This window comes from Phasianus colchicus, chromosome 4 (genome assembly GCF_987193195.1).
Source record: "Phasianus colchicus chromosome 4, bPhaCol1.hap1.1, whole genome shotgun sequence".
NCBI lineage: Eukaryota > Metazoa > Chordata > Aves > Galliformes > Phasianidae > Phasianus > Phasianus colchicus.
Genome location: NC_143439.1, coordinates 62,659,642 through 62,685,083, shown reverse-complemented (window position 1 = coordinate 62,685,083; position 25,442 = coordinate 62,659,642).

Below are 25,442 nucleotides of genomic sequence, written 5' to 3'. Positions count from 1 at the left end.
ATCATGTAGAGAGATATGGTTGTTTTCATTTCAGAAACTCAAAGCCCCCCCCCCTAAAAACAACAACAACAAAAAAAAAAACCCAAGAACAAACAAAGCACAAAAATTCTCAACTAACAAAGTTTAACTCAGAGTGTTATCTGCATCTCCTGGAAGACACTGTGCAACTTTTCTTTCCATTCCAGGAACTCTAGATGAAGCCAATTATATGTTGTAGAAAGTGAAATTCAGGTGACCAGCTTTGTGATTTCACTGTATATAAGAAGGCATCTGATTCCAGTCATAGCAAGTATGTTCCTTGCAAAGTGCAATAGGTCAGAGCCTAACTTCTCACAGGCAGATCCCACCTCTGGGCATGTGTAGTGTATGTTTTCTGTTGTGACTTATTCTGTCACTGCACAGGAGATTATCCATGGTGAGGAAGTTAAGAAAAGTAGTTATACAAAAGTATGGCAAATTTCACATCTTTTCTTTAGTCTGAGTCCAGGGACATGGTAGGTGATAAAGAAAAGTAATCACAGTGCTATGAGTCCTAGGGACAAAGTTTCCATTTCACTGTCAGCTCCTCATAGAGGTGAGAATTGCGGTTATGTTGGCTCTGGTGTTCTTTCTGTCACAGGAGAGAGACCAAGGCATGTAGTCCATATGGAAAAAACTAACATCTGGCAATAGGAGGTCAGGACCCAAGAACTTGGGTCATCACCTTCACCACCACACAGGGTTGCGAGATGAACCATAGCAAAGAAAGGAAAAAAAAGAATTTCAGAGTCCAAGTTCACTGTGCTTCACTCTATTCTGAGGAATTCTGAGGTGCTGTGAGACTATCTGTGATGTATTGTGTAGCCAATATTATTTTATTAAAGACAGAATCCGTCCCTCGGTATATTCAGTTTCTGAATTGCTTCCAAAAATTAAAAAATAAAAATAAAAATCCAGACAGTGGAGTCATAGTAAGTACAGTAAGTAGACTGTTTTATTCCATTAGTGTCCTGAGATAATCAAAAGGACAAAAGTAGCAGAAATAGATAAGATTAAAGACATGATGGGGTTTTCTCTGTTTTGGCCAAATTGCAACTGTGTAATAACAACTGACAGAAAGAGATGAGAATCTCAGAGAAGAAAGAGCAAAACACTCTCCAGAACAAAGTCACAGTTTGTAAAGTGGAGATGAGAAAAAATCGATGTAACCAAACTTTAGATCTGTAGGTGATACTTAAGAAGAAAAAGGAAATAGTTAAAATAGGAAACATACTTGATAACTAAAGAGCAGATGTGGTCATTATCTTCAAAGACCACAAAAGCATAGGAAAAATGGAGGGGGAAGAATTTGTATTCAGAATTAATGTATAAAAGACAATACTGGCTGGATGGATGAAGGAGGGATAGCAATGAGTGAAGGAATGGAAATAAAAACAATATGAATATCTTTAAATATTTCTTTTGCAGTTAATCCATCAAGGCTGACAGTGATCGTCCACTCTTGACAGGCAACAGATTGAGGTCGCTATAGGAAGAAGAGAAGTAAAACCTTTAGCTAAGTCAGCTTCTTGCCTCTGTTGTAGCTACAGCCCCATTAAATTTAACTTGGTTATTCTAAAGTCTTCTAGACAAGAATGAAAATTTACTCCTATGATCCAATTTCTGTGAATTTTCAGGTGATCAACCCCCTAGGAGCATAACAGAAGCACACCATAAAGCTGTCAGATAATCTTCAAGTTAGGTGCTACAAATCCAAGGCTCATTTTCTCTCTGAGTACAGTGTTCTCTAGAGGAAAATGCAGCAAACCAAGACTTGAAGCAAAAGGGACCTACAGAGCTGTCACCCAGGAGTCTTTCATAAGAGAATACGTTCTAATGTCCAAGTACCTGGGAAAGAAGCACTCCTCAAGCCTTTGTTCGCTGGACACTGGATGCATTTCCTACAAGAGCCTCATGTCAGAAATGAGTTCAACTGATGGAGGAGGGACACTTTGCAGTCAGGAAGCAGATGCAGGTACCCATAGCTTTGCAGGTGCTCAGAACTTTTGCATTAATGCACTGGAAAATGTCAGCCTTGACTGACACCAACAGACATTTCTATTTGTGTCCTACTTGGTGATTTGAGGGTTATTCTACTGAGTGAACATATGAATAGAAAAATAAGATTATAAGCCAATTCTCATCCATTCATAGAACTATTATAGGACATAAGGTTTCCCAGCTCCTTAAAAAAGAATCTACAACATGAATTGGTTGTTTCTTAGGAAAATACAATGGTAGGAATGGAAGGTCTGCAATGTGCTGTGACATTTTCTGACTGCTATGTTAATTCCAAGTTAAGCATGTGCTGAAGTGCTTCACAGAAGTGGGGTCAATGGCATCGACAATTTGCAACACCGAGCCTTGTGGCACTGATGCATAAAGGTTGAGGCACAAGTCTCCTTAACAGTTATTTTTGTTTTTGTTTTTTGTTTTTTTTTTCCTTAAGCTGTGGAGTGCTGCATACTACCAATACTGCTTTTTCACGGCAGTCCTTCCTCCGTCAGTGCTTCTGCTTGGCAGGGAGGATCACTGTTATGTTGGATGTGTTGTTTTTTGGATTACTTGCAAAACAGAGGTCATGACCATGTCTGGTCATTAAGAATCCCCAGGCACTCTTTGCTAGCAGAGTGACAACTTCAGTAGGCTGGCCAAAGTCCAAGAAAGGATATAAATTCTACCTAGCCTACCTTAAATCCCTCAGCATTTCAGCTTGATACTTTATTTCTTGATTCTAAGCCGCAGAATGAGGTCGAGGGTGGCTGCTACAAAATGGCTACAGCAGAAACATCTCTTCGGTGACTCCAGCATTTGTTAGCCTTCTGAATTAACAACGCTGTATGACCAGAAGGCAGAGCTGAAGGAAATAATTAATTGGCTTATTACCATATATTCATATTCTTTGCTCTTCACACTTTCTGCAGGATGTTGAATTGTTTTACTTGTCCATTTTCAAAGGATTTGTTAAAATACACTCAAGAATACACCACAGAGAAGAGCGGGAGGAAAAAGATCCTCCCCTGCTATAAGCTATTCTGACTGGTACCAATGTAGCATATAATTGAATGTTATTTCCATACATTCCAGCCAAATGTAGCCATCTATAAGAAATAAGAACATATCTTCAGACCTTAGATTGTTCTTGAATGTAAAAAAAAAAATAAAAATCACATAGATAGTTTTCAAACTGGAAGAATATTATTGCTAAATTATATTTTAATAGCTAGTTTGTTGTTTCTGTTTCTGAAGCCATCATAAAGCATCCATAAAGTGGTATTTCTCTTGCATTTTACATGACTCCAGGGCTTGCTGTTCTCGCCTGTCAGGTCTTTTCAAATCACTTAACGTTTACTGGAACAATTCTACACTGCAAGATTTGCTGCTCATCCAGCGTGGTGTTTGCATCACAGCTGCTACACCATTGCCATCTCAATAAGGGGAAGCATTTCTCACCACTTCATTAGTATATAGCAGCATGAAAATAATAATTTCCTTTGAAAATAAAATCCACAAGCCTTTCATCTGGAAAAAATCAAGCAAGGAACAGTCTTGGTTTTATTTGGAAATGTTTGTGGTCATTAAGGTAAACTTACAACCCATGGTTAATTTAATAAAAATGTGGCATAATTGTCTTGGGCTGTGATATTGTTGTACTTTTTCCTTCAAGAGCAGATTAGAATATTCAGACATATTGAATAATGAAAGAGTTGAGTATTAAGGACATATAATGGAAAGCTTTCAGTGTCATGCCTGGTAGGGCATTACCCAACCCATTATAAGTGGTGAAGAAAATAAATAGAGAGAGAGTGCTTTATTATTATTAAAGCATAAAAGTAATTCTGGCTTATTGACATATTTATTTTATTGTTCCTAGTTCACAGACCATTTGCAGTCACCAGAATATGCACAAACAAGAGAAATGCACAGTGTTTCACTCATGTCTTACAAAATACCAGTTTTAAGGACAAGCAAGCTCTCTGGCTATGTAGAATGCAATATTTTATTTTTTAGCTTTTTCATTAGAAAATGTTTGTTTATTTCTTGGATTGTTTTCAAATGTCACAGGCTGGTGAGCAGCATTTTACTCTAAGGCTTGTCTCCCTTAATTCAGTGAAGCAGATTAAGACTGTAACTCCCAGGATGTAATGTAGCAGGAAAGGTGTTCGGTAAAATGTGCACTAATGTCACAGCTCAGAAGACATAAAATTAATGCAGGGAACCTCTGCCCAAGTTTCTCCTCTCGGTCCAATTATATTCACCTCACCGTGTATTTAATTTGATGTACAGATCTAATTAAAAGTTAATACATCATTAAAATGATTTGTAATAAGGATATTAAAATCCTTGTGAGCATGATATGCTCATTATCGAATCTGGACTCTAACTGGGATCTTTCACATTGAAGAAAATCATTATTCATAAGCACTACTTATCTGGTGACATGTATTAGGTACATAAATATGATCTAAATGTTTGATCTTTTAATATTTTTAACATATATGGCAATTTGCTGCTGAATAATTTTTTCCTTGGATGGTATCTTTAGTTAAGAGGAGTATTTCTTTAAATGAGTTTGACTGTGTTTTTTCAAGAGAAGAAAATAAGCCTTCTACGGAATTAATGAAGCTGACTTTTTAGCCTAGGGTAAAAAGCTGGCTAATGAAGTCATTCATAGTGACAGCCCATGATCTGAATTATATGAATTATTGCTTATTAATGGGATTAATTGCTTCTCATGCTATAATACAAAATTTATGCACTTGTCCAAAATCTAGGTCTATAGTCTTAAACAGTAAGAGGGAAGAAAGGCTATTTTAATTCTCTGTCATGTTCTTCTTTCTGATTGTACATACTATAAAAGAGACTGAATGTAAGTAACTTTATTAGGAAATGACATGAAGTGAAAACTGTAGAATGTGAATAAGCAAGGTAATGGTGAGTTCTGATCAGCTGAGGCAGTCTATCAGAATTCATTGCTTCGCTAAGTGCTTCCGTTATCTTCATAGTCTCTTCCAATATGTAATAAATAGAAAAATTATTACTGTACATATAACGTAGTTCTATCCTAAGCATATAGAATGTATCAGAAGAGTAGGTAGAAAAACAAAACATTCAAGACCATATTCAGCATATCGTTCTATAGACATTTTCATTTCTTAAACACAAAACTTTCTCCTTGTTATCATTATCATCCTGTATTGCACATTTGCACCAAAGACATAGTCCAGAACTAGAGGGATTTGACAATAAATAGCAGGGGAATTAAACTTTTACAGTCACGATTTCTAATCTGATTAAATGGACAGGAGTGAGGAAATAAGTGATCTGAATTCTGATGATTCAGATATGCACATCGGCTGAATCTGTTTTACCTGTTTGTTTGCGTATCAATCAAAGATAAATACATCTTATATATCCACCATCAACCATTCAGTGATTCTGTGACATTTATCTATCCCTGCTTGCCATGGCTTCAGGGAGACATATTTAAAGGTATTTCAGGAACCTAATCCTAAATCAGATCAAATCCACATCTCCAGTTATTAGGCAATTCACGGCCCCCTAAAATAGCCAGGTCATTTGGCAAACTGGGAATTCTCTTCAGGCTGAAAAAACAAACAAACCCATCTCTGCCACTTCAGGCCACTTCAGTATCTTTCCTCTTACTGTAATATAGAAAATTTCCACAAACCAAGGCACAAAATTATTTCTTCTTGTTAAATATAACTTAAAAATAGTGCCTGTCTTGTGGTCCTGATTACACATGGGCATATCTAGTTCTTCAAGGTCTTTCTTCCACCTTCCCAGAGCTCCTGGTGTCATCCATATTGCTTTAGTAGTTTCTTTCTCTGTGGTTTCTAGTTCCACTCTTACAGCATGTTATTTGGAGAGCCTATTGGCTCTCCAAAGACTAGTTTTATTTTTCACTGGACAAACAGAACAAATGAGACATTTTAATTACCAAACTATTTTCCGCAGAACTACAAATAATACACAAAATCTGAGCAAGGTTTGGTCTTAAGACAACATAGCTGTGCTATGGTTGTGCTTATTTTATATGTCTGCATTTTATAACCACTACTTACATTGCATAGTCCATAGAAAGGAGGTCAGTGGGAAAAATAGATATGACTATTTAGCAAAATAGGCAGAAGTAAAGTATTCAAAGTGAAAAATGGTGGAAAGTTTGGAGTGGACAGAGACGGCATCAAAGTAAAACTTAAGAGCAGAAATGATTAAACAAAGCACAAATAACAATGAAAAAGAAATAATAGAATATCTTCCCTTTGGATGGGTTGATAAACAAAGCAAACATCACCACCACCACCTTCTTTTTGCCGTTTTGTTTTAAACTTATGATTCTGTCATATTCCTCAGGAAATTTTCCAAGAAGGTAATATGTTCTTCTTACAGTGTACGTTGGGATCCCCTCCGGAGAATACCCATAGCAGATTGTACGGCACAGACCTTCTTCTTAAAAATTTGGAAATGTTATTTGCAGGTTAAAGAAGCTACTTTTTGATGTGGAATTTATGGAAGAGGTTTGTTTGTTTGTTGTGTTGATTTCACCGAAGTCAACATTTTTCTTGTTTTCTTTTCATTCTTAAAGTGTATACACAAATCAATTGTAGGGTAAGAAGGCAACTAGAGCACAGAACTATTATGTGTATATACACACACAAGAATATATATATATAAAATAAACAGCAGATACATATAATATTAGATATCTATTAGGTATTTCTACCATTTCCAGATTTTTTTTTCAGGGTCTTTTTCCTGTTTCCAAACATTCATTTCCCTGAGTAGTTAATGAGGCCTGGCTAAAATCCATGAAAAGGCATTCCATAACCCCTCATTTAATTTTGTCTCTACCAGCCATCTGCCTCTTATTCAGATCCTCACTGCTCTTTCAGTTGTATGAGGACTCATGAGAAAACCCACAGAATCCAGTACATTTCCTCAACAGCCAGCAGTTGGCAGTGAAAAGGGATTACACTAATTGGGGTACCTCACCATGCCTGTAGCTTGGCTCTGTAGCTCTGTAGCTTTGCACTATCACTTACAGGTGAATAAATATTACTGGGAAGTAACTCATGAGCACAGTAATTGTGATGGAGTAGGGAAGGGTAATAATGAGTCAGTCACTGACTGTAACTAATGACTTTGCACCAAAGACATTTAGTCCATATTTTATGTTCTATTTTCAATCCCTTCTTGGGATAGAAAGCCAGCTGTATCCTGAGCTGCATCGAAAGAAGTGTGGCCAGCAGGGTGTGGAAGGTGTTCCTGTCTCTCTACTCTGCATTATAGAGACCTCATCTGGAGTACTGTGTCCAGATGTGGAATCCGCAGTACAGGAGAGACATGGACCTTCTGGAGCATGTCCAGAGGAGTGCTACTAAAATGAATGAAGAGATAGAACACCTCTTCTATGAGGACAGGATGAGAGAGCTGGGGCTGTTCAGGATGGAGAACAGAAGGCTCCAAGGTGACCAGACAGTGGCCTTTCAGTATCTAAAGGGGGACTATAAGAAGGAAGTGGACAGACTCTGTAGCAGGGTTTGTTGTGATAGGACAATGGGAAATGGTTTCAAACTAACAGAGGGGAGATTTAGATTGAATATAGGGAAGAAGTTTTTTAGAATAAGGATAATGAGGCACTGGAATAGGTTGCCCAGAGAGATGGTGGATGTCTCATCCTTGGATATATTCAAGGACAGGCTGGATGGAGCTCTGAGCAGCCTGATCAAGCTGTAGATGTCCTTGTTCATTGCTGAGGAGTTGGACTAGTTGGGATCCCTTCTAACTCAAACAATTCTATAATTCTATGATCTACACCTGGCAACTGGAGAGTAAGGTACCACACATCAGCAACCTGAACTGAGGAGAAACGCTGGAAATGGCTCACTGGTAAGATATGAAAACTGCTTTCAAATAATATGTGGTCTCCACTGAGGAATGGCATTGAACTGGGCCTGAAACTACCAGGGTAAATTACTGAGTTCCCCATAGACCTACCCACCCCCATGGGAAGGGTCTTGGTTACCTCATGTCTCAGGACTGGTGCAGACACTTCTATGTGTGAGGTAAGGTGTACTCTTGTGCCAGAGCTTTTCCAGCTATTTTGAGTGTGAATTTAGAAGGGAAGGGCTTCTTTCTTTAAAGGAATTGCAAAGAAAAAAAATCAGAATATTCACACATTCTCATCATTCTGGTTTGGATACCAAAGGGATCTTTCAAAACAGTCTTCCAATTATGTTTCAGTTAATGTGCCAAATCCCTCTGCTAGCATAAATGAGATGTACTGCCAGCATAGATGTTATTCCTATCAAATGAATATCCAGCCACCTTCATGGCAGTATCAGGTAGATGTTAGACACCCAGCCATTGCTTACCCCTGTTTCACACATGAGTGTTTGCACTTGGAAAAGTTTCCACTTTTTAAAATTGTTGTTGTTATAGAAAGATTCCAGCTCTGCTGAAAATTTTATCCATCTTGAAGGGAATCTAAAAGACATTATTCCAACAGAATTTCCTTAAAGAAAAACAAAGTAAAGCAAAACAAACAAACAAATCATATTACCAAAAACAACAGGCCAGCAGGCTGAGTTACTTAGCTTGATAGAACAATCTGTAACAATGACATAATTAAAATTTCATTAAAATGTGTTCCTTTAAACACAGGCTTATATCTTGCTTCCAGAGAGCAATTATAGTAACTATAATGTGACTCTTGTGGTAAAAAGTGACATGCACAGTGCAGTGAGGCTTTTGAATTTTTAAATCAGTAAGAGCAGCCACTGAGAATATACTTCAGATTTCACCACTGAGCCATCCAAAGATGTGTGTTGAGAACAACTTACATTCAAGTTAGTGTTGCTCTTGGAAGTTTGAATTTTGTACAAGCTCCTAAGCCTTAGTCCACCACTGAAATGAAATTGCCTCTGGCTTGAAATATGGCAATTATTCACAAGCTGTGTCATTTTCCCTAGTTTTCTTTATGTCACTGTGAAAAGAATTAGCCCAAGGTAAAATGTAATCCTTCATTGAGTAGTAATTTAATATAATTTGCTTTTTAAGAAGTTGATTAAACAACAAATAAATAAAATCTTAACTGAAATTACTTTACCAAATACATTCTCTGAGTGCTGCTAAAAAGAGTGCTAAACTCTTGATAATACAACTGAAGAAAATTAAAGGATGGAGATTGAAAACAAAACCCAATTTATTTTTGGTACTGTCATACAAAAAAAAACCCCACCAAAAACAATAAAGGACTGTGAAATTTTTGTTCATATCATCAGGAAACATGAAAAATGTCCCTGACCAACCATTCAACATCACAACATCAGATTATAGGTATGAAACAAATGAAAATTGGGAAAAAAAATCTGTGTAAACCTATAGAGTCCAAGGATCAAATGAACACATGTAAAAGAAGACGTATTCAAGAAAATTATCCAAGCAGTAAAAGAAAGAACACTTGTTACACACTTTCATTATTATAAATTATTCACTCAGCAGTACTTTTTCAAAGAATTCTTAACAGCAGCTTTGAAGACATATTTTTCATTTTATAGGCCAATGGATAAATTCATAGAAATGGTTTTGGCCAGTGAATTTAAAATGGCTTCCAAGTTTTTAATTTACTTTTTTTGGGGGTGGAGTTTGATATTCAAAGAAAACTATTGTATATTCATGGAGAAAATCCAGTTATAAAGATATTATGCTAAAACCTACAAATGCAACTTTAGGAAATAGGGTATTTGTGTCTTAGGAGATCGATGTCTGGCTTAATGGGAATTAACAATATGAGACTGTGTGGCTTTTTAAAAATGATGTCAGAAATAGGTTGTCCAAATCTCACTGGCAGCCAACACTTAGACTTACAAATAAGCATTATGTGATTTGGGAAAGCTGATGGCTAAGTCTCGTGAGTAAATAATAGGTAGGAGTTGGAAAATTTGGTTAGGTCTTGTACATGAGGGCCAGCTTCAACTTCAGAAACCTCCCTGGCAGCAATCTGGGGCCTAGCACCTTGTTTTGGGACTTTGGCACCACAGATTTCTGTCAAAAATTGAAATATTCTGCATAGGTGTTTTAGATCTACTAATTCTTTTGTTGGAAGATGGTCTGGAACCTACTTTCTGTCATTATGTGCCACTTTGGCGCCCCAGCCTGCAAGGCCAACTGGGAACTAAACAGCTTCAGGCTGGTGGCTCAAATGCTCTGGAGAAGCCAAGACTTTTGGAACCAGTCATGGTTTTGGTTCATTGCTCAAGTTAGTTGCCTGTTTTCATGTAATATCTAGAATTGCATTTGGCTGACTGGCATCATGGACCAGAGGACCTTTTTCATCCTAGGCAGCTCCTGTGAAGCTCCCTGGCCAGCCGGCTCTGTGGCTCACTGCTTTTCAGACATCACCTTGGAGTCTGAAAAAAAACACTTTTTGGAATTTTTTAAGTAATTTATCAGAGGAAAATTATAAATGGAAAGACTTATTCACAGGAATTTCTCCCCTCTAACCACCACTGAACATAACAAGGTCCTTTCAAAGCCCTTCTGCTTCTTATGATGCAAACCAATTAACTAAGAAAAAATACAAATAATGAGCCTTCAAAAATGTTAGTCTTAATTTCTCTCTCATAACTTCATCCATAAATATTGTACTTCCTCGCCTTTCTAGTAAGGCAAATTCTCTTTGTTATTCTGAATGTATTCAAAAATTAATTGAATTGCTGAGACTTTGAGACCAAAATAAATGCCTTCTATGCCTCAAAGGGAACTATGCTTGCTCTAATTCTTTATTTAAAAATAACATCTTTATTTCTGGCAAAATCATGCTTAACCAGTTCATTGTGTTGCAAAGAAGAAATTAACAGCTCTGAATAACAATCAAGCAGAATCTCAGTTTCCAGTGGATGGGTATCAGCGTAGCATTTGCCTAGTGTATTATCTGTGTCTACACACTGGGACACAGCCTCCTGCTCCTCCAGGAGACACACAGTGATGAGGTAAATAGAAGTTCAGTGACTTCTTGCTTTAGGCAACATTATGACTAGTTGCCTTATTCCCAGTGCTCATTCAGGAGAGTTGAAGTGGCCAAATTTCTTATTTGTCATCTCCAGCATATTTTCTATATCATGATGAAATTTAACAAGTCATTTCATTTGGAGGATTATACTTGATAGGTATATACAGCAGGTGGCATTTTGTTTTTCTGCCTACACTGCACGGTTTTGGGCAAAGTATTCACAAGAGGATCTGGATAAACACAGTAGTAGTATTATGATCTCCCTTGACAGATATTCCATCTCTGCTGATGAGCCTTTTAACTGAGCATGGTCAACATGAAAGTATCCAGCTTATTTAACTGAGAAATTCAAAGAAAAACTTGAAAAAGTACGTTCAGTGCTCAGAGGCAGACTTTAACCAAAATCTTCAACGTCTTTAAAAGAAAGCTAAGATACAGGCAATCCACACCACTCTCTGCATGCACTTGAGAGGAACTACCATCCTTTCCATTGTGACACAGCAGAACAAACCTATTTCATTTGTATATGGAAGGAAAAAGTCACACAAAAAGCATGACCAATACGGAGGACTGGCTAAAAAAAACCCACGACATTTAAGTTTTCTTTTTGATCCTCCAAATGTCTAGTTAGGAGTTTCAGCACTCAGTCTATTGGCATCTGAAGCTCACAGCAGTAATCCCTAGGGTGCTATCTGTGGCAAAGGAAATGGCTAAGAAGATATTTCCTTGTCCTGTCAGTATCTCGGGAAAAAGCAGATACTCAGGGATGGCTATTTGAGCTACAGTTGTGCTTAACAAAGAATTTGATTTCAACTAATCTGGTTGCAGGCCACCTGGCAGGTATCATCCTGGACTCATTCATTCCAGCCCCTCTAAGCCTTCCTTTCAGCAGGTGCCTTTCGAATCTGCAAATTAGCTTTAATTAATTTAAGCAGGAAGTTCATGCTGAGAGAAGAACTACTACTCTCTGACTTCTTTAGAATAAGCTGTCTCTGTCCCCTAATAAAGAGGAGTTGTTTAGGGCTGATAAAATGAATAATCACCACCAGAACGTCCTTCCTGTTCCTCCCATCATCTGCCAAGGCAAGGAATCAATACAAATGCAGTTTGTAGTGTAGCATAATGTATTTTTTTCAAACAGATTTGCAGTACATTAAAGCCTTCCATGAAAATTTTTGTATTCATGCTTTCCAGAAAAATGGACCAAAAGAAACACACTTAGTTTGATCAAAGAACATATATTTAGATTAAATTATTCAGTGTTCTATGTGCACTGGGTTGCAAGGGAGAGTGCAGGAAACACAAGGTAATAGTTGTATTTAGGAAGATCCTTTGTATGACCTCACCGATTATTATGCCCAAATAGTTTTGACTCTTCATGCTCTAATCAGTGCCCCGTGTTGTTTTTGTAGATATCCCTCTATGGACAGGTACAATTCTTTCCACATTTAAGGTTTCATTTGAGGGCAAGAACACATTGCTGGAACACACCGAATTTTTGATCTACCAACACCCCCAAGCCCTTGTACTCAGGGTCATTCTCAATCCACTTATTGCCTAGTCTGTATTCATGTTCAAAATTGCCCTGACCCAAGTGCAAGGCATTGCCCTTGGCCTTCATGAGATTCACTTTGGCCTACCTCTTGAGTTTGTTACAGTCCCTTTAGATGTCATCCCTTCATGTATAGTTCTGCCCAAATTCTAGCAGTCTCTAGACATTAAATTTGCCTGGTCCGGTTCATCAAGCCATCTCTGTCCAAGGTAAGGATACAGATAATCTGTCTACCTCTTTAGATCCTCTGAAATGAAGTGGACTTGCAGTTTATGCTTGTACTCAGGGAAAACTCAGTGAAAGTCTGTTTATCCTGAATTTTTGCATAGTTTTTGGGGTATAGTACATTTCCCTCTTTAACTAAGGATTTGTTAAACTAGACACAGAGTGAAAGACAGACAGTGCACCACAGTAAAGAAGGAGAAAAAGTATGAACAAAGATAGATTTATCTGGAATTGTACAGGAGGTATTGGTAAAAAACAAGCTCAGAAATCTTTCTCCCAATGGACACCTCAATAGCATAGGTCAAGGTCCTTTTGTGTCAGTGCTGACCTAAAATGCCCCAGATGCTCACAAATATTACTCATAAGATATATAAGATATATAAGATATCTTATATATAAGATATATAAGATATATATTAGAATATGAAGAGAAAAACATTGTCCGTGATCCCTTCAATTTTCTTTGTGTGATATGGCACTTAACTGATTCTGTACTTTGAGATTAATGTCACTCCTGAAGTCTTCTTGAGACCATTGTGCAAGACCTGTGCTGAGAAAGGAATAGCTTGTGAAGAGTAGGATGGATGGATACATATACTGTGTACAGCTCTAATGTACTGTAAGCTTCAAACTGATTGTCTCTCTCATACTGTAAATGTCATTTTGTAAGCTTTTCAGTTGTTCAGGTGTCCTGACTTTGCACTTGAGAAAATGCATAGGTGTTTGTAGTATAATGTCATCCAATGAAAACTATAGGTGGAAAACATAGTTTGAGCTTTTGGGATATCGGTGTTTCAGTGGGGTATGTCATTTACACTGTGGGCAGAGAAAAATTAACCCAGGGGACTGAGGTGTTCAGCTTCCTCTTGTTTTATTTTGTAGAACACCACGTGTAAAACCCTAACCAGCATAGAAGCCTCAGACATTAAAGTTCTTTGATATATGAACATTTTACAATATTAAAAACTACTCTTCATGATTAAATGTGTAGATTGCTTTCTGTCACTTTAATGTATTTTTAGCCAACATAGAGATTTAGATGGGCTGCTCACTTCTCGAATGTTCCCATTAGTGTTATCCCCAAACACTCAGTTCTCACTCAGTCAATGCTACCACTGACAGCAATGCCAGTTAAGGCTGCAGGGCAAGGACCAATAGCTAGGATCTTAGTACAAGATAAATTCATTAGACAAAATAAATAATTTAGGCACATTTGAAAAGCAAATGAATGTAGAGGTGTTCCCTTATGATTATTGCTCACATAGATTTTTTCTTTAAGAGGAAAAACATAAATTAATAAAGGCCAGTATGACTTTAATGACAATATTAGCGGCTGCCCTGTGGCTATTAAGACATGCACTCGTTGTAAACTATATTGATTTTTCCATTGGATAAAATTCTCTGGTTAAATTGTTATTTGCAGCTACAATACAGGCAGGCTGTGTTGGTCATTACCATTATAAAATGTGGTCAGAAAGTTTTTCACTGAATTTCTGACCACATATGCTCAGAAAGACTCCACAGCATCATCAGGGAGTGTCAGGAACAGTAGTCACTCCTCTTGTGAGGGTGATGGTGCTATAAATTAATGAAATGAGCTAGAACCTCTTTTTAAAAGAATGTACAAATTCTGTAAACTTATACTAAATGTATCCACTGCAAAGTTAATTGCTAACCTCTCAAAGCTTTTGTGGCTCTGAATACCACCATTGCCACCACTTTCTCCAGAAAGATTCTAAAGGTTAAATTAAAAATCAGTTACTGAGGAAATTCCAAACTCTGGCAATTTAAGATACTTTTATGACTGGTAGAGCCTTGGAATTTAAGAGAATGGCAGCAGATACCTAATTCCTATCTAAGATCAGTGTGAACCAGACATGTTTGTGGCTCTCAATGGGCTTCCTCTATTTCACTAACAAGGAGTAACCTTGCCTTAACAAGATTTAAGCAGAAATTATTTTTTGCAACATCACATGAACATGCTTATTTTCAAACGAGTTGAATCTGACTTGTAGCATAGTGAACCACGTTTAAAAGCTCCCCTTTCACACATCTGTGCAAAAAAGGGGTATGACCACAGCCTGGGAAAATTAACATTTTCTCAATCAGCCTGAGGCTCCACTCTTTCCTGCAAAATGAAGAATGTGAATGTGGCATTCCTATGAAGGAGGCTCCTCCTTGAACCTCACATGAAATATTTTGTCTTAGACATACTAGTCCTTTGCCTCATGCACTATGAGACTTTACTGCATTTGAAATTAAGTGCATGAATCAGTGAACGTTCACTTGAGTGGTTTCACAGAGTTCAGCCAAAATCCTCATACATGTTTCACCTTTGATAAGATCTTCAGTCTTGGCAGTATGCTGTTTTATTCAGGAGGAAATAGTTAAGACTGAAGACCAAGGATCTATGAACTTGATGTTTTTTAGAAAGTTTTCTATGAATGTATGTATAACTAGACCAACAGTAGAATCATAGAATTATATAAAAACATTTTTTTGATTTAGAAGGAACCCTTAAAGGTTATCTAGTCCAACTCCCCTGCAATGAACAGGGACACCTACTGCTCAATCAGCGTGTTGAGAGTCTCGTCCAGACTTTAACATCTCTGGGAACAGGATATCCTCCCACTATACATATGATATGACAAAACTAGTGAAAAGCTAAAAAAAAGTGGGTGCAAAAATCTTCTTATTTTCTCCATTCACTAGCAGAGACTCTAAGAACAAATTTTCCTATCCTATCCTGAGTCAGAACATTACAATTTATAGTGGCTACTCTAAGGTGCCCTTAAAATATTGGGCCCATCATCTTTGTCAGTTGTGTCACCAGCTGTAAAGAGTTGCACATAGCTGGCATTTCATTCACTCTGATTCAAGGACGGACTAAGTAACAAGAACTTTTTTTTTTTTTGCAAAGTTTTTTTCTGTTTATGAGACTCATCTTTTCATATGAATCATGTGAGGAACGTCAGAACTTCAAGAAAAGGCAAGATGTTGCACTGAGTGACATATTATAGAATGGTCACAGGCATGGGTTGGTGGTTGAACTAGATGTTCTTAGTGATTTTTCAAGCATAATGATTCTATGATTCTATAGTTCTATGAACTTTTCATATCTTCAGAGAAATACAGAGGTTCACAAAGAATGTTGGGCTTTTTTTTTTTTTTTTTTTTTTTTTTTTAATCTCTGCAGCTTTTATTCCTCTTCTTTTTCAGTCTTTAATGGAGTTTAGAAACACTAGGACAGGACTGAGCATTCCAGGCTTTTTTGAGCAAGCTCCCATCAGTTTCCATCTGGAGCCACTTTCTACCTCACAAGAATATAGCCTGCTTTGGCCTGAATTCCAGATAATCCTGCTCAGCAGCAAAATGACTGGGTCTTGGACTTCAGCACAGAGTGTAATAGTGACTAGTGACTGTACAAGTTATTCACTGTGACATGCAGACAATCCATCCATGAGGGACAAGTGTAGTGGCAAAAGACTGCAAGTTGTGGATCCAATTCTGCTTTCTTTTTGCATTCTTGGATCACTTAGCTATGCAGGCAGATCTTTAAAAATGATTCAGTATTACAGAATCACAGAATCATAGAATGGCTTACATTGTGTCGTCTCCCACCAGATCAGGTCCCCATGCAGCATGGCCTTGAGAACCTCCAGGGCTGGGGCAGCCACAGCACTCTGGGTAGCCTGTTTAAGCACCTCATCACCTTCAGAGTAAAGAATTTCATCCTAATATCTAGCCTTTTTTTTTTTTTTTTTTTTTCCTCTTTCAGTTTAAAGCCATTCCCCCTTGTCCCATAACTATCAGACCATGAAAAATGTCGGTCTCCCACCTGCTTATAAGCTCCCTGTAAGTACTGAAGGGCCACAGTGAGATCTCCCCAGAGCCTCCTCTTCTCCAAGAAGAGAGATGCAGAACTACTTTGAAATTGTAGCTGCTAAAAAGAGGTGTTGTGAGGGTAGATGCATGACATTTTGGTATGCATGCAAATTATCAAGTAATATAGATTTTACAGGTATCAAAGAGAAAAAGTTACGGTGACTCTTGATGTTCTTCCAGACCTTGCCTACCAGGAGGGTAAATGAGAAATAATGTATAAAGGAAGTCAGTAAGAGCTGCTTAGGAGTTTGCTGAACAGAGATGTCTTATTTGATAAATTCTTCATGTCAAATGCTGACAAGCTTAAAAAAGGAAAGAGTGCTGTAATTGTGATATCCTGTTCAGGTTACACTACCCTCGGGGAAACTGTTGCTAATGACTGAATTAATTAATGAGAAATTGTTTTATGTGTTACAGAATTTAAAACAGTCTCCTGCCCCCATTTCCCTGTCTGCTTATTTTTGCACTGGTGTGAACAAAGAAACCGTTTGCCCGATGCTTTGTTAACCTGTTCCTCTCGCCAAGCATTTACGTGTAGTGCTGCGGAACGCAGGGCTGTCTGTATCACAGCTGGGAGCAATGTCTCCTTGCATCAGACATTCTGAAATCATTGTGTAGAAAAATGTATAACAAGTAACTTCAGAAGTCATGATAGTAGTTTTAGGCACTATAACCACTTCTCTCTGTGCTTGTCTACAAGATCTGTGCCATGGCTCTGTGGGAACAGATATGAAGAAAAAATTCAGTGATGCAGTTTGCTATTTAACTTCACATTTTTAGGACATCTTGGAAACGTAGTTGTCAGTGCATAATTTATATTGCAGGTTTTTGTTGTTGTTGTTATGTCCCTTAAGTATCTTCAGGATACATCAGGTTAATGTCACAGGGGCACATTATTCCTGTAATTCTTATTCCTTTGGGATGATATGGTCATCCTTTCATGCTAAAGTTGTTTTATCTTCACAAACATTTATGGGTGTGTGCTGCTATTACCTGAGCTATAAAAATGGACCATGCAAAAGTACTAGCTCATTTACATATAAGATAGTGCAATTTTGTTGGAAAGGGCTTGAGCTGAATAGGAAAGCCTGTTTTTAACTGGATTATGTGACAGACGGGGTAGATACAGATAAGGCTTCACAATGCATCTTCAGTCTCTCTTTAACAAACGGAAAGACAGCTCCTTTTCAGCTCACAATTGCAAGCACATTTTGTTCTATTTTGGAAGAATGCAAGAAATATTTTCTTGATTTTTATCTGCTTTTAATTAAGCTTCTCCAACAAAGAAAGCATTTGTTACATTTTTCAAACAAAACAAAACAAAAAGAAGTTCTTCATTCAGACAAAGACTTGTATCGAATGGGAGCAGCTAAACTTTCTATTCATCTATTATTTCTGACAATGGTAGCACTAAATGTGTTTACAGTTACAAGATTTTGCATAAAAGAAATTATTATATTTTGTTTGGTAATTTTGCAGCCAGTGTGATATATGTTGACTTTCACCCTAAAAGCTGTGTCATGATGCTGAAGTATTACCTCTAGGTACAGGTACAGATGGGCATGTAAGTGCACACCTATGCACTCTGAACATATTGTTTGACACTCAAATGAGGAGAAATTCTTTATTTTAATTTTTTTAGCTCCTCAATTGTCCAAAGACTCATTTGGAAATGAGAAACTAACAGTGCATTTGCTCTTCAGTTGTCATAATTTCTGCATTTCCTTGCTCAGAAGTACATATAACTGATTGGGGCAGACTCAGGTGCCTCTAGTTTCATTGTCTACATCTATGTATTCATGACACAGGAAAATATCAACTTACCACATAAACATTTAAGGACAGGAACACAGCATATTAATGGAACTAACTGAAGAAAGTAATTGTAAGCTCCACGTTGACTTCCCACTGGCTGGAATATCATTCCAATTTTGTGTAGTTTCATTTATTTTAGAGGCAGAAATTTGGAGTGAAGTGTATCTACAGAGGTTAAATATTTCAGTAAGATATTTCCCATCTTCTGCCTATGAATGCAGATCTTTTTGTTTATCAGAAGATTAATGATACAGATTCATAAAACAGTATGTGGTTCTCTCAAAACATCAAAGATACTTTTTTAAGAGGCAGACTATCTTAGATGCTGATGTTTTGTGTAGGATGAGCAATATGATGTTAAAATGCAAGTCTCAGTTGTCCTATAGTTTCGTTGTCTTAAAAAACTATTTATCTTCTGCCAATTCCTGTCTTTCGGCTGGAAATTGCTATTCCTCAACTATAATTTGGTAGGCAGTGCAAATTAAAATGAGCTAGCTTTTACTGTAATGTTTAGTTTATTTGAATTTAGTAAGTTAAGACTCTATTTTCTGCTACTGATTTAATGAGAGCAGTTTAAGGATGAGACTTAAAAAAAGGCCAAATCATTGTAGAGTAATTCCCTTAGGTTTCCACAGAATCTGTGGTCTGAACTAAAACTCACTCTGACTATCTGTGCACACATACCAGAGAGCTTTCCTGGGACAATCTATTCCACTTGAGTTATTCCAGTTAATTACTTTGTACTGATGGAGCTGGAAAGTCAGTTCTGCCTTCAGCACTGAAATGTTCTCAGATATATTACTAATTTTACTGAAGAAACTTTACCACAAAACAGCACATTAGGAGAAAGGGTAAGGATTGTAAAGCATTACTTTGTGTTATGGAAACCTTCCTGCTTTTGGCTGTTGGAGGAATGCACATAGTGCCAGACCACCCCCCAGTGAGCACCAGAAGTATGCTGATTCACTGCAGAGAAGGATTTGATCCCGTATTTGCAGTTACAGATGCTTGTCCAAAAAAGTCCCCATGCTGCTTGCAGTGACGTAAATGCTTTCTACCCATGAGCAATGCTTTTGAACTCGTGAGGACAAATTCCCTGAGCACAATGCATATGCAAGTTTGTTGATCTCAGGCCAAAGCACGTGAATGCTAACTTAATATTGCCCCATGTACTATTTATATGGTTTGTGGGTGCAAAAGGATGTATGCTGTGGGGTCTTACTGCATTATACTCTGTATCCCTTCCTGATGCTTCTCTCTTAATACAGAAAAGTCCAATGAAGTTAACATGGGACAACAGTGATCTTAGAAAAGAGCTTGATTCAATCTGAATTTGTTACTTTGCTCATACGGCTTCTAACTGTGAGACTCAAGAGTTAATACAAACTGGAAAAACTGAGCATGTTCCACCAAAAGCAGCTCATGGCATTAAACAATTACGCAAGAATTTTTCATTGGAAGCGATGAGGGATGATGACATTGCATTAATATTTGACCTTCCCAGTTTCAACTGCTCAATACCTCTTACTGTACACAGAAATTGCCAAAATCCCACCTAATGAGCTGAAAAATGACACATGACAGATCTGATGGCTAAGTAGAACTAGAAGAAGAAAGACTGCTACAGAACATGTATTTTCAATCTCCCTCCTATTTCTCCATTTTTTTCCAATTACACTAAGTGTTTAAGCATATAATTTGCAGGCATAGATAATTAAAAACTCCGTTCAAACCATACTAAAGTGAAACAAAGTTCTGTTGTTTTTAATGTCCTTTTGGCTCAAAACTGTGATGTGTTCACAAAGTTATTGGGTACTCTGAGGATTTCAGCATTTTTTCTTTCTGGGAAAGCTGTTCTGGTATTAATCCAAGGGACATTGTTCCATTTCCTCTTTTTTTTTTTCCCTTCTTCTTTTTTTTTTTTTTTTCTTTTTTTTTTTTCCTTCCTTTGGAGATTTACAGCCAGTTAAGTTTTTTGACTTCCTGAATTAAACTAGAATAAGAATATTCCTAAGAATAAGAGGAACATGAGTGGAGACTGCTGTACCATTGAGTCAATGTGTAAGAATCACGGTGTGTTTATAAACTATGTCATCAGATCTTTTATCTCCTGCATTATTTAAATTTCTTCTTAAAAGGACACCACTTAAACTGCTGTAAGTGCTCTGGGAGTGGAAATCATTTTCAGCAATTTCAGCCCTGTTTTAATCAAAGAAAACAAATCACATGTTCTATTTTTGATAAGAAACAGCAGAGAGAAGCAAGTGAAGTTTCAAAAATTGGTTGGATTGTCCTACACAGCCCCAGTGCCTCACGTATCAGGGAGCTTGGGACCTCTCACTTTAAATAATATTGATCTGAGAGAACACATGGCCAAAGGTATGCCTTACAGAATCGCAGAATTGTAGGGGTGGGAAGGGACCTCTGGAGATCATCTAGTCCAACCTGCTAAAGCAGGTTCCCTACAGTAGGTTGCACAGGAAAGCATCCAGGTGGGTTTTCATTATTTCCAGAGGAGAACCCACAACCCTTCTGCACAGCTTGTTCCAGTGCTCTATCATCCTCACAGTAAAGAAAACTTTCACCATGTTCGTACGGAACTTTCTGTGCTCCAGTTTGTGCCCATTACCCCTTGTTCTGTCACTTGTCACTGCCAAGAATAGCCTGTCCTCACCCACTTGACACCTGCTCTTTAGATATTTATAAGCAGTGATAAAATCACCTCTCATTCTTTTCTTCTCCAGGCTGAACAGCCCCAGGTCTTCCAGTGTTTTCATGTATGGGAGATGCTCCAGGCCCTTCAGAATCTTTGAACCCTCTACTGGACTCTCTCCAGTAGTTCCCTGTCTTTCTTGAACTGGGAAGCCCAGAACTATTAACAGTACTCCAGATGTGGCCTCGTCAGGGCAAAATGGGGAGGAAGATTACCTCTAGTGACCTGCTGGCCATGCTCTTCTTAATGCTCCCTCGGATTCCATTGGCCCTCTTGGCCACAAGGGCACACTGCTGGCTCATGAAATTGAAGACTCTACTGAGGTTGCTCCTACAATGTATCCAGCCCAATGTAAGAAGTGTAAATTGTAGGAACCTGACTTAACCTCTGCATGCTTAATGTATCCTCAAAGAAATGCAGATAAATTATATCAGGTTCAGTTTAGCAAATGAAGTAGTATACGCACAGACATGGGAAAGAGTATTAATTTCTCTCCATCGCTCATGTTCTTAAGTGGGTTTACAATTTTTTCTTCTACTTTCCCTCTACTTTCTTGACATATGTTCTTTTGGAGACGACTTTGTCAAGCCCTTGTGGTAAATTGCAGATTTTATCACTACATGGTAAATTTTGATTAGCTTGACAAGACTTACGTTGGGACTCAAAATACCATGCATGCCCTTGGTGTGAGGGTAGGCAGGCGATTTCTTATCCACCTGGTCAACCAGGAGCACAGTGTTTGTCAGCTTCAGCAGTGTGTTATGAAAAGGGTGTATTTTCCCATCTGGCTTGCAATTTCGATGGCCAAATTTCTTCATTTTCTCCTTAGAAGGAAGCAAAGAAACCCATAATTTTAACGGACTACAAATGAGTCAAAGAGTTGGCCTTGATTCTGAGTTCTGACATAGGCACATTTTCAGGTACACAGAAAAAAAAGCTTCAAACAATGGCCTTCTTCAATGTTTTTAAACTGCATACAAAAAGCCTTTGGTTTCTTACACAAGAAGTGAAATGTTTTCAAAAAAATGCACTGCTTGAGCCAAATTTAGAGATGAGATTAAATCTCTTCATGACTTTACAGTGTTTTAGATTTTCTTAAAGAATATGTGTGATTGAGGCTTTAATATGTCTTAATTGTCATGACTTACATAGGGAGGGGCTGGGAGAGGTTTCAAAAGCCAAATTTAAGTAGGCTACTCCAAGTTGCTGGAGATATAAGATGAGGAAGGTTTGAAGTTCAAGCACTGATATCCAGCTAAAGGCAACCTCAGCTCTATTTGTGGGCTTGAGTTTGGGCAAAACTTGTTTAAATCCATATAAATAAAATCACAATATTTAGACAAGTCTTTAAATACTTACAGCTCAGTATGCATGAATAATAAGTCCGTATTGTTTAAGCTGGGTGAACATAGAATATGAGCTTAATGTATTTTTTAAAATATATTTTTCAGTTTCTATGAATCTAACTTTTCTGTGGCTCAATGAAAAATGTGGGCCATGTAGAAAAATACCTGCTTGGTCCATGTGGAGTTTTCAGAGTGGAAGGAAACAGAGAGAAAAAAAAATAAAAAGGAAAAAAGAGAAAGAAAATAATGAAGAAAATGCCAAGTGAAGTATGACTCGGAGAAAGAGCTCTGAAAATCAGAAGTTCATTTCGTGCAGCATGTGTGCACACACACCAAATTGCACGAAATTTTTGCTGATTCTGGAGGGAAATCTGCTTTCAAACTGATTATTAGGGGGACATCTAATTAGGAACATTTATCACATGTACACTCACAATTGCTTTTTTGTTTTCGCTCTTCATTTGGAATTGTATAAATCACAGGAAAATAAGTATCTCATATCCAAAATGTCCATCTCTTTGTTCTTTTTTATTTGATTGCAGTCAGATGAAAAGCGTTGCTTTGAAATAGAGGCAATGGCCAGAGGCCTGCTGATTGCCTGTAAACAGAAACAAAAAAGGGGCACTGGTAACATTTAGAATGGTTTATCAGTGATCAAAGCACAGGAGGTGCTGTCTAGACAGCCTAGGTGTGGACCAGCAAATGGCTTTCATTAAGGGTCCTCTACTCCGGTGCCATTGTTTCAGCTCTGCTCTTCTTCAGGCCAATCTGTGATTGATTTCCAGAGAGGTGCCCAAGTGCCTGTGGCAATGGGATAAAGCTTACAGGACTTTGCTTGTTCTGACAAGGCAGAGTAGCTGCCTATCACACTAGCGCAAAATGACACTTTCATTTACTTCCACAGTGCTTTGAAACAAATACTTTCAGCTACAATTGCTCTTTGCAGCTTGAGCTCTGGAGTCAACTTCTTGTGTTCCAGAGAGTAAAAGCTTGTGAAACATTTTTTGTAGTATCCTATAGCTAAAAAGGGTCATATCCTGACCTCTCTGACAGCACAGTACTTCTCTCTTCTTGCATAGTCATAGCTTTGGCTTTAATGATGAATTTTATTTATAACATTGCTGAAATTGTTTTATTAAGATTGGAAAGAACAGCTTTGCTTTTTAACAGTATAAATTTCTCTACATATTCCACACGTGCTGTGCCTGTCTGTAAGAATACTTGGCACTCTCCAACTGGTGTACTAAATCATAGGACTCAGATTATTCAAATGGTTTCACTACAACCCTTAATGTGAAAGTGCAGGACATAGTTAACTCAGAAAGAAAGCCTCATTTTCAGCTGGTGCAAATTACCAAATTACCACAAACTATCAATTATCAGTCTGTAAGAGCCACAGATGTAGCCTATGTTGTGTCAGGCTTTCTACTTTGTGCTTGTTCTGTAGATGCTCAGATTCCACTATGCACGCATAGATATGCCTAAATAAAATTCATTGGGAAGAGTGGCAAATGTATGAGGATAAAAAGATGTAGGATAGAGATGTGGCAGTTCTATGTGTTGATAATTCCTGTTCTTCTGGGTCATTGTTTGTCTTGCAGATCCCGCAAGTTACAGAACTATGGAATTGTCATTCTAAACTATTGAAACTGTGGACCTTTTTTAGTGACAATACAAGACAAGTGACAAAATGTCCCCATTGTCACTGATGGAAAATATCTACAGATTTCTAAGGCTGAAATCAGAGCTCTGCCCTAAGTACCCATTGAAGACAGCTTACGAGTACAAGAGCTAATGATGTCTTTTGGAGGGATCTCCTAGTAAGGTCACCAGTGCATGAAGAGGATGTGGAAGAGAAATGTAGCTTGAATAAAACACAAAAGACTTTCATCTGACTTCACCATCTCCAGGTATTGGAACTCTGACTGGCTCAGCCAAATCACAGAATCACAGAATCACAGAATGGCCAGGGTTGGAAGGGACCTCAAGGATCATGAAGCTCCAACCCCCCTGCCATATACAGGGCCACCAACCTCCACATTTAATACTAGACCAGGATGCCCAGGGCCCCATCCAACCCGGTCTTGAACACCTCCAGGGTAAAATAAAAACAAGTGGATTCAGGGCAGTTGTTTTGCTGAGAGATCTGAATCCTTGTATTATGAAGGGAAGAACAACACAGCTTTAAAGATATGTACAAAATCTGTGTGCCATCTGTGTCTGTCATGTAGCTGCTGAAGAGCTAAACTATAAACAGAAAACTTATACCACCAGCCCTGGGTAGAGGGGATTTTAGGTTCTCATAACTAACTAATAGGCTGGATGTAGAGCTGGTGTCCAGGTGGCTCTTCTCCAGTGTTACGACAGCAAGCTCAGGCGAGGCTGTGCTCTCCTTGGACTCCAGAGGCTTCAGGTCACTCATATCATTTTAATCAGTAATCAGTGGAGTTCAATTAGAGAAAATTACCCACTAATTTTCTTTCTAGCTTTTCAGTCTATTTTTTCAATTTGTCCTTTTTATTGAAAAAGAGAAGATCAAATAGGAAAATATTTTGCAAAAATCTGGGTTCAGCTTGTGATCTTCATGATTTCTTGTGTTTGCTCGCACTGAACATGTGAGTTGTTTGCACTTTGGGTTCACACGTTTACATCTCAACTTAATGCTTATGAAATTCAACACATTGTGAAATTTGCAGAGGTCTATGCCACTGAAATTTTAAGTTATAATATTTCAATTACCTCTGGCTCTGTTGAAAGTGGAGGTTAAATAAAAGGCTAAACCAAAAATTTTGCTCTCCTAACAAAATTGCATGAACTGGGCAGACTGTTAGAATCTTCTAAAAAATATGT